The 15359-nt window shown below is 51.2% G+C and overlaps 2 protein-coding genes across 4 annotated transcripts in view; one reads left to right on the top strand and one right to left on the bottom strand.

The window, feature by feature from the left end:
• IMMP2L (inner mitochondrial membrane peptidase subunit 2) overlaps positions 1-15359 on the bottom strand; it is a 596245-nt gene that overhangs the window by 305722 nt on the left and 275164 nt on the right. The gene's annotated exons all lie outside the window — the stretch shown is intronic.
• Positions 1-15359, top strand: part of LRRN3 (leucine rich repeat neuronal 3) — a 34001-nt gene that overhangs the window by 7660 nt on the left and 10982 nt on the right. The window contains exons 1-2 of one of the 2 annotated variants that reach the window (XM_036010393.1): positions 13112-13122; positions 14725-14728. The exons of the other annotated variant lie outside the window; for it this stretch is intronic. The gene's annotated coding sequence lies outside the window, so the exon portion shown is untranslated. Of the gene's footprint in view, positions 1-13111; positions 13123-14724; positions 14729-15359 lie in introns of those variants that run through there. 2 annotated transcript variants of the gene reach the window in all.

Raw genomic sequence — 15359 nt, 5'->3', positions numbered from 1 at the left:
CCCTGTGAGAGGGAAACATGGATCAGTGGCCGCCCACGTGTCCCCAGACCAGGGATCAAACACGCAGCCTTTTGGTGTATGGGATGACGCTCCAATCCACTGAGTCACTTGGCCAGGGCAAAGCGGGTAACATTCCTAATTCCGTTTCACAAAGGAAGCAAACCGGGCTTAGAGGAGAAAAGCAGCTTGCTTCAACTAAGTCAAGGCCCGAGAGGAGGAGGAGCCCAGGGCAGGTGGCTCTCACGCGGAGGCCTCCGTGCAGAGGGTGGGGGACACTGCCCGGCTGTGGCCGTCCACCTGCCTCTGGGGGCCAGGTTCTCCCGCAGACTGCAGTCACGCTGCCACTTGTCATTTCTGCCATGCACGCTGCTCAGACCAGGGCGTCATCTCTTGATAGGATCCATTCAGTCTCTTCCTTTTTTGTTGTTTCAGAGAGAAGGGAGAGGACCTACTTATTTCTCTTTAAATACCAGCATCCAGGTGCTTAAAGGATTCGTGCAGGTGGGCTCACAGTCGGACCTGTGGCCTGGACCGGTCCCGGCCCCTTTTCCCACGCTGTCCTGCAGCTCTGCCTGGAGTCAGGCCGAGCAGAACCTGGCACAAGGGAGCACGCGGGTGCAGCTCTCGGTCTCGTGTCCTCCTTGCCCACGGCCCCCTGAGAGTCTGCTTCCCGCTGGTGGGTTCTTTCTCCCCCCGTGCATTCCCTTTTAAACACAGAAGCCACACAGCAAGTCCGAAGAGTTCCCCTCTGGTGGAATCGTCCATTGTCAGCGAACTCCATCAACCCCTCTCAGGAGTAATGGGCCTTTGGCTCCTCATGTTCACTGATGGAAGCCGTCTCTCCCCTTTTCCAAACCGATCCGGCTGAGCCAGATCTGGAACTTCCACGGAAGCGTTCCGTACGAGCTGTTGGCAAAACCTCGGTGCTTCTCACTGGGCGGCTTCCTCCAACCGCTCCCAGGGAGCGCGCTCAAGTGCACTGTCCTACATACAGGACGCTGAGCGGGAAATCGAGACCAGAATGTTCCTGAGGGTTCTTCCAATGTTCAGGGGCGGGGTTGAGAGAGTTCAGGTCCACATCCATTTTCTTTTCATACTAAAGTGGTTTTTTTTTTTTAATTTAAGTCATTGGGCAGCTGGAAAATAACATGTCTGTGCATCAGGGAAAACTGAACTCAACACATAAGAAATAAAGAATGCATAGAATTTTAAGCTTTTGGATTGTTTTTCCTGCTACTTCTTTTTTTTTTAATTTTATTTATTTATTTTTAGAGAGGGAAGGGAAGGAGGGAGAGAGAGAGAGAGAGAGAGAGAGAGAAACATTCATGTGCGGTTGCTGGGGGCCGTGGCCTGCAACCCAGGCATGTACCCTGACTGGGAATCGAACCTGCAACACTTTGGTTCGCAGCCCACGCTCAATCCACTGAGCTACGCCAGCCAGGGCTTTCCTGCTACTTCTTTATATGCACGTACAACAGTGAGGGGCAGCAGAGGGAGAGGGTTGCTGGCCAACAGCTGTTCATCCGGGACCACAGCCGGGACCCTGGCCGAGCTCTGTGCGTGTGCACGCCGTGCCCCCGAGCATCACGGCTCCTGGAGGGAGCAGAGGCAGGCTGGGGAGCATGTGCCCACCTTCCCATCACAGCCGCCCCCTGACTTGAACCCGGAACGTCGGACTCCGAAGCCCGTTCTATTAAAACCGTGCTATTGAGCCCTGGCTGGCGTAGCTCAGTGGATTGAGCGCGGGCTGCAAACCAAAGCATCGCAGGTTCAATTCCCAGTCAGGGCACATGCCTGGGTTGCAGGCCACGACCCCCAGCAACCACACATTGATGTTTCTCTCTGTCTCTCTATCTCCCTCTCTTCCCGTTCTAAAAATAAATAAAATCTTCAAAAAAAAAAAAAAAACAACAAACGTGCTATCGTGCCCCCCCAGAGCACGTTTTGTGGAATTAGCACAACACATTTCTCCTTTGGGAAGCATTTGACTTTTTTTTGTATGCAGAAACATCCAACAGTGGGCCCTTTCTATAGTGTAAGCTCCTCAGCCAAGCTCAGAAAGCGTATGTAATAATTAATCAGACTTCACAGCATTACCACATGGTGCAACCTGGTTAGCATGTCATGAATAATATAATGATCACTTAATATAACTCAACTAATCTAAAATAAAATTATGGCTTGTGGATATCCTACTTGAACATTCTCATTAATCTGTGAAATTTCAGAGGTCCAGTGTGGAGAAAAAGTGACCAGGTTAAACCCCAGAAGGACTTGTGAATGTCTCAGCCCTGTATTGTTTCTTAGGAAATAGAAATCGGGAAGGAAGCCGGGGACATTAATATCATAAATATCCCATAAATATCTTGCAAGTTGCACACGTACGAAAGTGTTTCAGCCGTCTCCCTCACTCCTGAATGGGTTGCTCAGCCTATTTGGGGAATATCTGAAACCTCTTTCCGTTTTCCTGAAGCTGATACACTTAGGAAGAAGTATGAACAGATTATAAGTTCAAATCTGCCCTGTATTTTTCCTGCCTTAGGCTGCTAACTCCTCCTTGACCGTGACATCCTGCCTCCACTCCTAACCACGCCACGTGGAAGGCAACAGTGTGTCAAGTTCTCGGCCTCACTTACGCGTGGGGCATCCCTTCTGACATAATTATGATTAATTACAAATCAGTTTACCAGTCTGTACTTTGCCTGATAGAGACCTCTATGAAACTTTGACAGGAAAGATACTGTAAAATAACGTACCACTCATTTAGATGCACCACATCATGGCCACTTAACCGATAATCACGGCTGCGTCGTAGTCAATGAACACAAACTTGAACTGCTGCCAGGAATGATGTATGTGTAACACAGCCAATCTTTATCTCTCTCTCTTAATTTTAGAAAAATCTGTATCTATCTATCTTAATTTTCTCATCTTAACATGAGCCATTCTGATTTTTGAAGGTGCCATATTGGAAAAGTTTTGCTAAACACATTCCTTGCCTAGACTATAGATATATACTCGTTTTAACATTAAAAGAAGTTTATTAAGCTGTCTCTGGGATGACCTACATCAAATGCACTTGGGTGTTTATTTTTAACACGGAATCTCAGACTCTCCGAGAGTGACACCTAGGAACCCCTAGTAACTTTCTGCACAGAGTTGCAGAGCGAGTGGTTCAGAATTCGAGTCCTTTTCCCTGGTCCATCGTCTGCCGTTTTGGTCTTGTTTTTAGTAGAAATCGTGTATTTGCGATCAGCAACTGCCTGAACATATACAGAGTGAGCACTCGGTGGGTAGACGGAGTGCTGTTTCCCCCCCGAAGAAGACTGGGACCGGGGTACGGCTGCGTGAGTTAGGGGGTTGGTTGTGGGGGGTCTGCCTGGGACAGTTGAGTAGACTCTGGTAGCTGCTATGGATGGGGGGAGGGGGCTGTGGCTAAGGACAGCCCCCATCACCAGCACCCCCGTCTAACCCGGTCCACCGCCACAGTCATCCTGTGGCTCTCAGACCGCATCTGCTGGGCGGCAGGTTATGCATCCTTAGGTGGGGGGTCTACCAGAGACAAACCAAACCCCCCCTTTCTCCCACATGCTCACAAACTCCTACGTTCAATCATTCTACCACCACCCACGTGGGACTCACCTGAGGGTCACCCAGCAACAGCCACAGGCATGAGGGATGGGTTCTACATGGATTGCGGCTTTGCTTCAAGGGCTTTGAGATAGTTTAAGGAATCAGAACCGGGAGAACAGAAGAGTGAAACAGAGATATTTTTAAAGGCACTAATCACTTGCTCAATATGACCTCACTACTTCAACCACTTCCGGGTCAACCGGAACCAGAAAGCAGGGGACTCACTGCTTGCCCAGTGGTTGGTTCGCCCAATGTTTTGACTGCGATGGCAGAGCTTGAACAAAATGGACTGTGCGCCCCTGTCCCAACATCCCTTTCCTGAAGCACCATTACGACCAAAAGCTCCCAAACCTGGCCTCCGAGAGAAACTCTAGGAGCCTCCTCTGCAAAGGGCCCGGGTCTGTGCACGTTCTTGGCTGCGGAAGCCCAGCAGAGGCCCGATTCCTGGCCTTGGTCACGGGCCCCGGGGCCTCTGTAGGGTGGCATTTTGCCGACAGCAATGCCTTGCCTCTCCACGGGCATCGGAGTGTGGATTTCCTGCACCTGGGGGCCTGAATGTGTGCCCTACAGTAGCTTTAGCTGAAGAGTTGTGTTTGTTCCATTTCTAAATCAGACAAATGAGAGAGAGAGAGAGGGAGGGAGAGAGGAAGAGAATAGTAAACTAAATGGAAAACCACAAATTAAAAAATGACCCCTGTACAAAAAGCAAGTTTCATGTTTATCCAAACTGGAGACGGAAGGCCCCGGTCCTTTGTGGCCCGCACCGTCTAAAAGGCTCTCTGGCATCCCTGCCCTAGTCCTCTTTCCTGGGACCTGAGGGGCTTTCTAACCAACAGCAAGGAACTACAGTTGTGAAATTATACATCTCATGACCTACTTCCTTTTCAACTTTTATGAAAACCTTGTCAGAAGTCCCCCTCCCAAGAATGCGGTGTCTCCGAGGACAGGATGACAGAGAATAGTGGGCACTCAAGGCCTGAGTTGTTCGAACGCAATTTTTAAACTGCTCACTATAACACGAGATGCCTTATGCAGCGTGTCCATTTATCACGATGACGTTCAGAGAGGGCGCTCATTTTTCTCTCGTGTGGAAGGTGTCCCCTGGGAGCGCTAATGAATAAGGCTTCCACCACCTTTCAGCAATCTCTGTAGGCCTTGGTCTCCCCCCACATGTAACCGTATCTCAGGAAATGACAACTGTCCTGTTCCACCATCTCAAAAGAGTTGCGGTCGCATGTCTGTGGACCTACAGTTGACAGAGAGGTTGCTGTGGCTCCATCCAGCCTGGGGCCCACTGGACACAAGGGTGCGTCCACTTCCCGCACCAACACTGGGCCCGTCGAAGCGTCTGCCAGCTCTGGATAGTTCTGAACAGTGTATAGACGTCTCGCTGACGTCTAGCCACACGTGCTTGTAGCCGGTGTCCAGTGCCTCTTCTCCTAAGACGTGCCACAGACTGAGGAGACAAATACCATGGTGCCCTTGAAGAGCTCTTTTCAGGGAAATAGCCAGAAAAAAATGTACAGGTCAAGCAAAACTCTACAACCGTCTGCGGAAACCAGAGTCGAATGCCACTCACATAGCTCCCTCCATGCACGCACATACATGTCTCCCTGGCGCACGGCCTGCGCTGGGTTTGCGTACTTGGACGTGAGGAGAACCCGGGGCGAGGAGGGGCAGAAGTCACACAGTTCCTGTTCTCCCTCCCTGTGCCCCGCGGTCCCGTACATGTACCGTTCCGTGAGCCACTTCCAGAATTCCACCAGGGGCCGACATGACTCGCGTGGTCACCGGCTTTAGACTGCCCACACGCCGCCCTGTGTTCTAGGAGGTTCTCCCATCTGCTGCTAGTGCTCCGAGTTTGTGGACCGCGAGTGTCTGTGTGCTGTGCGCTTCGACCCCAACACCGTCGCCCCCTGGTGGGCGCTGGCCTCCCTGCAGAAAGGCAGGAGGCGTGTCACGCGTCACGCGTGAGTTTTCCACAGTGCTAAGTGACAGCGAAGTCTCGTCACTCGTCCTGGCCTCGTCTTTTTGGGGTTGGGAGTTTTGAAGCAAATGCTAAAGGAATGTTTTTAAGTGCAGGGCAAAGGAGGGTGGTGCGTTGGGGTGGAGAGTGTGCAGGGCGTGCCGCGGGCAGGGGAGGGTCAGCGATGCGTTCTACTGAACTGGCCGCGTTACAGGCCCGCACGCAGACACCCCGGTCCCCACGCCGCTGGAGGCGGGAGCAAGTCTCCCCGGAGTGAGAGGGCCGTGGCTTCGGGACACGGGAGGAAAGGAAAGGCGAGCAGAGGGGGCGGGGAGGTCTCACTCACAGGAGGAAAGCCCAGGAAGGAAGGAGGACTTGCAGGTGGGCGCAACCCTGCCAGAGGCGAGCTGGGTCCCCATGGGGGGCACACTTGCCAGCACACGGGGAGCAGAAGCAGGGCCCTGGACTCCCAGACGCTCCCAGGGCAGAGTGCTCTCTATTTTCACAGTGAAGGGGTCACAAAGACAAACGTGGATTCATCTCTATAGGCTGAAAATACGTATCTTCAAAAAAAAAATAACTGCAAAAACTTGTAAAGTGCCCTTTAAAAATTCATTTGGCTCTTCTCCATGAGCTAAACCCAAGAGTCCATGTCTCCGCATGACAAACAGATGTCAGATACCCTTCATTCTGCAACAGCAACCTTCTCGGACTCCTCTGACCTCTAGTCGTCCCAGCGGACATCACGCACCACCCACAAACGATGCGGCCAAAGAAAGACGTCTCACTCAGACAGCACGTGGGAGAGAGCAGATGAGAACAAAACAGCAGGAAAGTATATAAATCGGCCAAATGAGATTGCATATGTCACCATCTTCTGTGACAACAGAAGTTTATTGACTGACAGTTTACATCTGATTTGCACCCTGATTCTGCAATCACAGAAATGGGTTGCCGTGGCAACTGCCACGTGCTCGTTAGCTTGCTGCGAGAGACCAGGGAAAAAACCCTCCGAGCACCTTCTCCGACACAAACACAGCGTGTGTCTTCTCTGTTCCTCCCACCCCACGAGAACAAACCTCCTGACGGTGGTGTTTTTTTCGTGGCTTTAAACATGGGCCTGCTTTCCGTCATTTGCATTTTTATTATGTATACTACACCAGTTTGTGCAAATGGAAAGAAAAACCCACAGAAATGTAAAAGAGGTGGGCACAGATTGCCTCAGTCGCACGGACGTGATAGGGCTGCTGCCTTTCATAGCTTCCCCGCTCCCATCATCGACAGCTCTCTCGGCCGGTTTAACTCCTCTGATATAGGCGCTGCACCCCTGGGTGGCGATACCCCGGGGACACACGGAGAGCTCACAGCATCAGCAAGGGCGAGCTCATCCTCCTGGACTGGAAACAGGGGTGAGGTGCAAACAGGGGAGATGGCTAATTGTCTTGGAAGCACGCTCCTAATCTCTCGGTGACACCTACCACGGTCTGCTCACCAGGATGCTGCGCAGGACCTTGGACACATCGTGTAGCCAGTCCCTGCGCACAGCGGAGGGAGCAAGTTTACGCCTCCACGCTGAGGAACACGGGAAGAGCACTTGTCTCCTCCCCATTTACTTCCCAGCCGGGACTTCGAAGGATGGAGGCGAATAGGTAGGACTTTTGAGGGCCTGACAATGGAATGACGGAAGCTGGAGCCATTGTTCTCCTGATGCGATGAAGAGTTTGATAACTCGTTCAACTCTCCGGGTATGGGTCTGAAGGAGCCCAGTTACCAGCCCGTGGTGCCACGGAAGTCTCTGCTCTCTGGAAGCTGGCTGATTTGTAGGAAGTTCTCTGAGAAAAACGGTCCACTTAAGAAACAAACGAACAAAGAGATAATGTCGTCACCACTGCCTTCTGCAGACCCTTTCTGGAGCTCGTGTGTGCTGGGCGTGAGTCAAGGACTCAGTACGTTGCGGCAGCGACTCCGACGGGGAGGATCCCTGCAGGGGGGCGCTGAAAGATACTATGATGTGCAGCGGAAATACACTAAGGTAACACAGCTAAAGGCTCAGCGTATGGAAACACCAAGTCTCCAGGAGGCAAACAGAAGTGTCCCTTGCAGATCTGGGAGGGAAAGTAGCTGGCCATCTGCTGTATTAGTCTTCTGCGGCTCCACTCAATTATACCAGAGAAACAGAATGAACACACAAATAGATTTTTTTCCACGTGTCCTTGGGCAACAATAGAGAACAATCAATTTAAAAATAATTGGAGAAATTTGTGTTTTGCTCAGAAGGAAAGAGCAAAACATTCGTTCAACAGTCCCACACAGAAGCATTTGCTTAATGGCAGCTCTAATATGTTATGCATTTATTCAATCCACTCCTTACTATATTAAAATGCAAAAACAATTACACTGGGTGTAAATCCTAGGAAACAATCAAAGTTCCTATTAAGCCAGAGAAGACACGGACGAGCTTCAGTGTGACTTGCAGATGCTCATGAATAGACAATACTTGGAGTTGCTCTCCCTCGAAAGTGAGAAAGAAAGGGAATTGGAGATTCGGAGATTCCTCCCCTCGCTCCCTTCCTTCTTTTTCTCTCCCTCCTAACCTCTCCCCCCGCAATCTTCCTTCTTGGGCTCCGAATAAGGAGAGTGTCTCTGTAGGCATTCCCAGGGTGTGGGCATGTAAAATTGCCTCTGCTACGTACCAGCCCTACAACACGCAGAAGTTTCCTCTGGGCCTTCTGTTACAAATAGCGGGCATTCCGCTGGTCGGTCCCAGGAGGACACGGCAGTCTCCACACTCCAGGCCCTCTGTCACACACATAAAAAAATGCCTGGTTTGTGTTTTTTTTTTTTTTTTTTTTGCATACTGCCTTTAAAGCCATTCCTGTTCATTAAAAATGCAAAATAAGCATGTTCCAGGAAAGGCAACCAAACATGAAGTAATGAATAAAACAATTCCGTGCAGGCACAGCAAACACTTGGTGTGTGACTTTGTCTGAAAGAAATTCTTAAAGCCCGCGTGCTTTCTCTGGGGCCGCACGGAAATACTAGTCTCACATACGAGGCTCTGTAAATGCGTTTCATGCTCTGATTGAGGGTCAGTCCCACGGGTTTGTTGTACCAGAAGTAGTGAGCACCCGTTCCGTCGGGTAATCCGGAACTCCCGGAGGTTTATGTGCAGCGCATCCATTGCAAAGCTCTGTGTTGCACGAAATACTTCTCATTCTGCCGGTACCGTTACAGAATCTAGCACACAGTGCATGCAAGCGGGAAACTGCTGTGCAGAGCTTAAGTTTCTAAGGGAATGTTGCTCATTTCATCTGCGCTGCGTGGATTCCGGGACCTTCTGCTGGGGCTTGGCACCAACAATATCTGCGCAGTCTTGACTCCCAGCAGGTATTGTTTTGCTTAGCGTCAGCTTTTTCATCACCAGAGCATGCACGAACTTCTGTTTAAGGAGGGTGCTGTTATGCCCTGAATTAATTAGAGACACACACTGGCTCCTAGGAGCGGAGGCTCTTTCATGGGAACTCCACAGGCAGTTGACGTGATGGCTGCCTTCCGCCGGATCACGGGAGCGGGGCGTTGAGTAAGGTCTGGCTCCGGCTTCTCCAGCCCGTGAGCTCCCTCCCGCTGCAGACAGGAAGCAGGGTGAGAGCGCGTGCGCAAGGATCGTGGGAGGACATCCTGAGAGTGGTCTTTGTGAGGACATGTGATACATGAGCATCTTTACAATATTTGTGCCGTGGCAGCCCATACTAACTAATGGCACCTAGGAGTGTCCAGCATACAGTTATCACCTGAATTTTTTGTTGATTTCAAATGCAATGTATCATTCAAGTCCCAGGTTACATCTTGCCACCGAAATAAAATGGCATTGCCACACACAAAAAGCAGCAGCAGCAAAAGTTTTAGCAAGGGCTTACGTTGCCCATTAAAGCAAAATTACAATTTGGTAGGCGTCACAGATGACACTGCTCTCCATTTCAAAAACATGGCCATTTAGTCTTCTTTTTTAACTTCCTCTTTTAACTTTGGTCCCTTCCATTCACCACTTAAAGGCAAGACTTAGTTCTTTTTCCTGCCACTGTTTTGGGGAATCCCACATTCCCCAGTCTGTTCATTACGCAGAAGCAGCCTAATGCTTACATGGCATAGCGGTCAGTTACCACTGGAGACTTACCAAAGTAGGAGGCGTCATAAAGCCCATTCTGAGCCAGTATAATGTGAACAAATTATGTGCTTGGGTTAGTAATTTCCAATGATTTCAAGGGGCTCTTAGGCAGCCGCATCGTGCACGGTTGTTTACGTGAGGCAGCCCTGCGTACCAACCCCAAGTGCGGAGCTGTCTCGAGCTCCTGTCATGTGAAGCGGCTGTAAGTTCCGTGACAGGAGGAGGGAAGCTCGCAGCTTTAACCTGCATCGAGCACCTTCTGTTTCCCCACAAGAAACGGCTAATAAAGCTCCAGCGGCCTTCGGTGTGGCAAGAACTAACTCGTCTGCCCGCTCAGGCTTCTTCAAAGTGCCACCATGTCAGGTCGCATCTGTCACTTGTCACCACACGCTAGGAGAAGAGCCAGGACCTGTCCAGCAGTGAGTTTTTTCTTACGGAACAACACACAGACGTGAGAACTGCCTGCAGGCCTTGTTGAGAGGATTGCTTTTGAAGCTCAACACCATAATTCAGGAAGGTGTTTTCAATGGAGGTTTTGTTGTTCCGTTTAAAAATCTCTCTAACAGGCCCTGGAAGCAGACACGGCACTGCCGTTTCAGGCGGACAGTCAGGGGTACAAGGGGAAGTCAAGAGCGTGAGGGAACTCGGCACACTTTCCAAAAAGACATGGGCAAGCGACCCCGCACTCGCAAGGAACTGAACCTGCAGGCCGCAGGAAGCGCAACATGAAAGTCCCATCCCCCACTGCCCTCGCGGTGGGCAGGCGCTGACCCTGGGCACTCTTGCTACAGTTTATTCATTCATTCTCGGACCGCGCTTCAGTTCCTTTCAAAACATGTTTTGTTCTCAAAACTCTCAGTAAAAATATAAAACATTGAAATTTGTGCAGCTCTATTACCATAGGCAGAACAGAAACTGACCTGCCCAGAGACCATGGACTCTGGGTCCCCGTCAGGAATGCGCTCTGACACGGAGATTTGAGTTTCCTGTACTAACTCTGTGACACAGATATTCTCCGTCTTCTGTCTGGAGCACGCCATTGGACTCCTGTCCGCAGGTCTGCTTATCTCCTTCCGTTCTGCCGCACTCGGTTCGTCAGCAGTCAACAAGTTGAAACACTTTGGCTGCCATGTTTTGACAGCAAATCTCTCCTGCGGACACCGTCCCCCCGAGACTGGTATGAAAGCACTTAGCTGTGACAGCCAACACAGAACAGACTCTTAGGGGAGGTTTCTCGGTAGACGCGCCCGCCACGCCCTCCCGGGTGCAAGACCGGAGGGAGAGCAGTGCGTGCAGGCCACACGCAGCACAGAGCGGCAGACGTGGGCCTGGAACCAACTCTAGCTGGAATCGCTGCTCCTTCTTTTCTTTGAACTACACCAGGGAGGGGGGGCCGTCTCCAGGTGGCTCAAAGAATGGGGACTTCAAAGACTTAGGGGAGGGTCCTTGGCTGTCTTCCAACGAAGAAGAAAACGATGTCAAAATTGCCTGGATTATCTGGGTAATTGGCCCACACGCTTTCATGTGAAATGCAGGCAGTTGAAAGAGGGTCCGCGGGAGACACGCGTTTCTGTCCGCTGTGCAGCGATGCACCCCCGCCATGTGCTCCTCCTGCCGCTCAGACAGGGGGGTCTGCTGGAGAGACTCTCCAGGGGCCGCCGGAAGTGCTTTTGCGGCGAAAACGGTGGTGTCACTTACAAATCAGCCCACCTCACTCGCTCCCAAGGAAACCAGAACTGGACAAGAAGAATGAGCTCTTAGAAATCAACAGTTTCAAGGAAAGGGAAAGCATATTTAGGAAGACAACTCTTCTTAGCCCATGTGATTGCTATAGAATGCAAATTGATGGGTGACCAAATCAGGTAGCCAGAACATACAGGAATAGAAATAAAAACGGGAACAAAATGGACAATGTTAGCTCGTAAGTTTAGTTCATCACAGGGAGAGTTTTCTGAGAAGTAAAGGATCTAAGTGTACACACACACATGCACATATTTTGCCAAGAGAATACTTATTTTTCTTACAAAACAGACATAAATTGTCCATGATGTGCAAGTAAAAAAGTTCTGTCCTAGTTCTCTATACATTTGTACAGGTCCTAAGACTCCTTCTAGAGACTTCTTCTAATCCTAGTGAAATCAGCACCCTTATCCATATGCCACAGTTTGTCATACATGTCAAACATGTGAATAAGCCTGATAAACCCTGAAAATATCATGCCATGTCTGGGTAAATTCTGTCAGTAATAGTGTACGACACTTGTACAAGGAAGTTTAGTGAAGCAGTTCTGAGCTTCCCTATCGGAGGTTATTATAAAAACTAGGTAACTTTAGGACCTGGAGGCACCTCCCATTCTGGAAGTGAAGGCACCACAGGTCCACCCTGCCTCTCAGGTTTCCAGCCTCTGCCAACACCCTGCGGCCCGAGTGCCGTCCGTCACGCACAGAGAGACCCGGAGCCCCTCACTGCACGAGGCAAGTTTCCCACGTCCTGCTCCCTAATTTGGAAAACAAGATGATTACACTTCAAGCGAAGATGGGTGAACGTTAAGAATTACGCAGGAATGAGTGCTTCCCCCGCAGATGCCTATGCACGCCACTGCATAAATGCCAAAGAACGAGGAGATGACAAACACGAAGTGAAAAAAGCAGAGACGGCCGTCGGCACCTGTGGGCTCTCACACACAGCGGAGGAAGCTCCAAGACGCTGTAGCAGAAATCAGTGTTCCCCATGCACAGAGGGGTCCTCCTAGAGTAGGTACAAGCGTGAAGGGACAGGTTCTGGCCTAGACATACCGTTGGTTTTGCTGCTCATGGACAGAAACCATCTTCACAGATAATGCTATTAACGAAGTGTTCGTTCGAGCAAAAATGATCATTAAAAATGGTTTTCACACTCGGAAAGGACTGTCACCACAAGCCGGTAACGTGTGAGGGCACAAAGGCCCCTGACACCAACACGAAACACTCCCGAGTCAGAGCTCACGCCTCGCTCTCCGAAAGGAAACGAGGTGGAGGGACGCCGCGCTGCGAATCGCCCTTCCTGGACGGAGCTGTGCTTGCGACGGCCAGCTCCCCCTCCCCCCGCAAATCCGGTGCTCGGGGGCGCCCGTGGAAGGTAACGTTTAGGGAAACCACCCTGATCCTGTCTTATGTTACCCCGAGGCTCTCCCTGCACGGCACCAGGCTGGAATCCGAAAACGATAAAAAGTCCAAGACTCCCTCAAAATCTGTCCAAACCATATTTTAAGAGTCGGGAGAATAAAGGAATTCTGCTATTTAAGAAGTTACTCCCGGTTTCTCTTAAAGAAACGTATTGCAGGGATCGCATCTTCGCCGAAGGGCGTCCGCTGAGCTCAGTTTCCTGAGGGGTGAAGACAGTCCCTGGGTCGCTTCCGATTTTCACTGACATTCTCTGTGTTCAAGTGTAAGGGCTGGGACGTGACAGGGACACAAAATAGTATCAAGTCTTCCCTCTTTGTTTCCTTTCATCGACAGTATTCCGTCATAATGACAGGAGGGACTCCTATCCTTGGCCGGTTTGAGGATCTCAAGGTGTCTGACTTGAGAACCTGAACATATCAGAACCGGAGGAAGTCACTCTCAAAGCCCGTGTCCATTCAACGCATGGGTACACCTCACATGCACTTTAGTGCAGAAACACGGTGTGGCAACACAGATAACTCTGCTCTAATAAATAAACTTCTCCACAATGATGATGCCATAATAAATCGCTATGGGATTTCCTAGAACATTAACAATCAGTTTGGAAGCAGTGAAAATGTTGTGGGACTGGAAGCCTGAGAGCAACGTGATTTAATGCAAACACGCAGCCAAGGTTGGCCTGGAAAGCAGGTTTTCTTTCCCGGGTCCCCCTTCTCGTCCTCGCTCGGCTGCCTCCTAGATGTCGCCTGAGTGAAGCTCTCCTATGGGAGGAGGAGAGACGGATGACAAAGGCTCTCGGACCCCTTCAGCTGGGGCAACCCCCTCTGAGAAAACACTGGACGAGGGCTGCTGCGTTAATACACACGGGAGAGGAAGCAGAGGTGTGTGTTAGTCCATGAACTGAGAGATGGTAAAATGCTCGGCATTTATTTGAGCAAAAGTTGACTTGAGCAGGGCGGCGCCACACCAGGAGTGGGGAGGAGGCCCCGCCGTGCGTGACAGGGAGAGCCCGGGAGAGACTTTCATGGGGAAGACGTAGGAGCAAAGAGAGGGGACCATGGGTTGGCGAGTGGGCCGCTGGGGGCGCGGTGTCCTGCACCGGTTTCCGCGTGGGCACGCCAGTCGTCTGCCGGCTGGGGTCCGGGGTGCCTGTGACACAGGAGCCCCCATGGCGTGACGGCCGCCCTGTGTAGTTGGTGGCGGGGAAGCCGGGCTTTCCAGAGGCGCAGTGAAGGATGCGGGGCCATGTCTGAGGAAGGATGAGTTGGCAAGACTCCCTCCTGGGTTTCGTCACAACAGTGAGGGCAGGAACAGTGTCTACCAAAGCAGCCGCCGTGAGGACCACCCGCGAGAAGCCCTGCGGGCGCGAGGCCAGGGGCACCCAGGACGTGTGTGCGGCTGGTGGATGATCAGCTGCCCTGGCCACCCCCATCCCCCCCTCCCTGCCACGGCATTTCCTCCTCCCCTGCCCTCCCTATGCAGGCCGCCGGCTGCCCCTCCACACCCTGAAGGGCGAGAGGCCAACGCGCACTCAGTCAAGGCCAAGGGGAACACACCTCGCCTTGGCAGCCCAGTGGCTGAGGGGAGGGTGGGGGGAGGCGCGAGAGAGCGAATACCTAAGGTCTCTCCAGATTGTCCACACCCCTCCACCGTGAACCACTTGGCGTGAGCCGTCTGACCTCTGAGGGCCCCCAGCACCTCGTTTCTGAGAGGCCACGAGGGGAGCAGATGGAAGGCTCAGAAATGAGCTCCTCAGAGCCCCCTCAGGGTCAGATGCCGTGGGTGGGAACGCCGAGCTGGGTACCACCTGAATCCCTCCAGATACCTGCCTCCCCGTGCTCCCCTCCCCGACCCGCCGCCTGCGCCCGCCCCCCTGGGAAAGATCTGCTGTCCTCTGCTGCCTTAGTGCGGATCCAGGTGAGACACTTGCATTTGGACAAACAGCTTCGCACCTGAAACGAGGCTGAGAATCCATGGACCTGCAAGTCTGTCCCTGCTAAAAATTCACATGATGTGAAAAGTATGCTGATTTTATATGATACCAAATTTATGCAGGAGATTCAAACTTGAATAGTATCAAAAAATCGTTTAGCAAAATATCATAATGGATCTATTTTTCATCTATCAGTATTAATTGTTACTGACAGCTCATTTTTGCTTCATTTATTCCATCATGGCAATTCACTTATCCCGTGGTTAGTCTGCCTTAATGCGATGATGAAAGTGACTCTCGTCTTTATTCCTACTGTGTACAAATAAACATGAAATGAAGTGAGGAAAATGGCAGGTGATTAATCTGACGGTGTTTAAAGGCCCCATCATGACAAAAATTCGCTGATCCTAATGTGTTGATGACACAAAACTGGAGTAGTAAATATAAACTTGTGCTGAATTAAATAGAAAGGGTAAAACTGGAGAAGACAGTTTACCG

Source organism: Phyllostomus discolor, chromosome 10 (assembly GCF_004126475.2).
Source record: "Phyllostomus discolor isolate MPI-MPIP mPhyDis1 chromosome 10, mPhyDis1.pri.v3, whole genome shotgun sequence".
Lineage (NCBI taxonomy): Eukaryota > Metazoa > Chordata > Mammalia > Chiroptera > Phyllostomidae > Phyllostomus > Phyllostomus discolor.
Note: the sequence above shows the minus strand (reverse complement) of the source record. Positions and strands in the feature narration are given on the sequence as shown.